The 2,453-nt window shown below is 43.1% G+C and overlaps 1 pseudogene; it reads left to right on the top strand.

Moving 5' to 3' along the window:
• The first annotated feature begins 245 nt into the window (after positions 1 to 245).
• Positions 246 to 473, top strand: LOC114197981 (cytochrome c oxidase subunit 6C pseudogene; annotated as a pseudogene).
• Positions 474 to 2,453: the final 1,980 nt, after the last annotated feature.

Genomic DNA, 2,453 nt, shown 5'->3' with positions numbered 1-2,453 from the left:
GGGGGTGGGGGGATGGGTTAGCCTGGTGATGGGTATTAAAGAGGGCACGTTCTGCGTGGAGCACTGGGTGTTATGCACAAACAATGAATCATGGAACGCTACATCAAAAACTAATGATGTAATGTATGGTGATTTCTGTAACAATAAAAAAATTTTTTTAAAAAAAGATGCATACTGAGGGTTCATTTCTGTATCAGTTAGGGAGGACGTTAGGTTTGAGGTTGGTGTTGAGGAGAATAACTACCATGACTTTCATTGCTTTGACGAAACCTCAGATGCGAGGCCTTCTGGCCAAGCGTCTGCGATTTCGTATTGTTGGAGTGTTCGCTGTGTCCCTGGGGATTGCAGCTTTCTGTAAGTTTGCCGTGGCCAAACCAAGAAAGAAGGCGTATGCAGATTTCTACAGAAATGATGATTCCATGAAAGAGTTTGAGGAGATGAAGAAGGCCGGTATCTTTCAGAGTGCAAAGTGATTTTGGAATGTAAAGAATTTCTTTGGGTTGAGGTCCATTGAAGTCTGTCACTGACCTGTGTTCCTGAACTCTGAAACACGAATATTGGGTTATGGAATAGTTTGTCTTGATAAATAAACAATTAACAACAACAACAACAACAACAAAAGATGCATACTCAGAACAATTTTTTTTTTTTTTTAAGTAGGCTCTATGCCCCGTGTTCGGCTTGAACTCACAACCCTGAGCTCAAGAGTTGCATGCTCTACCAACTGAGCCAGTCAGGCACCCTCAGTACAAATTATTTTAAAACACTTCATTGTCAACACCAATACCAAACTGTTGATCTTGCTAGGTTTCCAAATCAACCTTAGAGTTTTTACATGAGAGTCAAACGTTCGATTGATCTGTTCAAGTGGGTAATGGGCCAGGATGGGCCGGGTGAAGTCAGAGAAAGGACTGGGCAGCTGCATGTGGGTGGAAGGCTGTTCCCACCGCCTGAGAGCAGGTCGATAGCCTGGAGAAGGAGGCGGGAGCCGCTGGGAGCAGTGCAGAGTGCTCTGAGGGGCCTTACAGAGCCCAGGCTGTCTTCTCCCTTAAAGGCAGCTGGACTCTGGCTGTGGCACAGAGATACTCTTTCCCCATGTGCGTGCAGTAGTCCACAGTTCTTAACCTCTAAAACAACCCCCCCATTTAAATTCTAGCTGTTCTCTATGGTAATATTAAAAATCCAGAAGTTGAGGGACACCTGGCTGGCTCAGTCGGTAGAGCACGCAACATTTGATCTTGGGGTCATGAGTTCGAGCCCCACATTGGGTGTAGAGTTGCTTAAAAACTTAAAAATCTTGGGCGCCTGGGTGGCTCAGTCGTTAAGTGTCTGCCTTTGGCTCGGGTCATGATCCCGGGGTCCTGGGATCGAGCCCCGCATCGGGCTCCCTGCTCAGTGAGGAGCCTTCTTCTCCCTCTCCCACTCCCCCTGCTTGTGTTCCCTCTCTCGCTGTCTCTCTCTCTCTCTCTCTGTCAAATAAATAAATAAAATCTTAAAAAAAAACTTAAAAATCTTAAAAAAAATAAAGCTAAAAAAATCTAGACGTTGGCAGTAATAAGAGGAGGGTGTGAATTTGAAACTACTCATGCCCATTAATTTTGTAAAACTAACATATTTCTCTTCAGGTTTGCACAGTTGAGATGTGGCGTCCATTAATAGACAGTTTTCTCCCCCTTTCCTTTCTCTCCTGCCCTCATGTGTCCTCCTCTTACCCCTTCTATTTCCTGAGGTCACCAGTCCACTGGAAAAAGTTTTAAGGTGTTACTTACTGATAACTAGAAAGACTTCTTAGTACCCACTTCTTTCTTATGCAGACCGCAAGACTGAAATTCTTTGCCACTTACTAGCTAACTGACCCAGATCAACTCCCTCATCCTTGCTGCCAACGAGCGAAACTAGTAATGCCTTCCCTATCTACTTGGAGGGACTATTGGAGGGTCAGGTGAGATCATAAACGTGAAAGTGCTCTGATGAATCGAGAAGAGTGATAACAAATGGCAGGTGTTGTTATTAATAATTCATGAACCGAAACACTGACTTATACTCCCTAACCAGAGTAAATTGGGTCTTGGATTTTTTTTTTTATTCCATTTACTCTTATGAGACCATAGTTTTTACTAAAACTAGAAGTGTAGGGGTGGCTCATTCTCAACAAGTTGTTTGCATGTAAGACACTATAAATTAAAGACTTAATATGTCAACAGAGACAATGAACTCGAGGCTAAAGCCTATTGTACAACATCCAAAAAAAAAAAAAAAAAAGAGTTGGAACAGCAGGCTTTTAAGAATGTTCTCGTTGAAGCTTTTGGGAAGGTGCTGATTGCCGTGGGGAATCAACAGTCATTTAGCGGGATTATATGACATCAGTCTGAGTCATGCTAGTATGTAAAACTAGTATGAGGTCATTTTAAGCTAATCAAATGGGTGGCTGGAGAAAGGTGCCATTCACTATT

The sequence above is a fragment of the Eumetopias jubatus genome, unplaced genomic scaffold (genome assembly GCF_037043125.1).
Source record: "Eumetopias jubatus isolate StellerSeaLion01/CBP00866 unplaced genomic scaffold, mEumJub1_p1.0 scaffold_14, whole genome shotgun sequence".
NCBI classification, from domain to species: Eukaryota; Metazoa; Chordata; class Mammalia; order Carnivora; family Otariidae; genus Eumetopias; species Eumetopias jubatus.
This window is presented reverse-complemented; position numbering and strand designations above follow the sequence as displayed.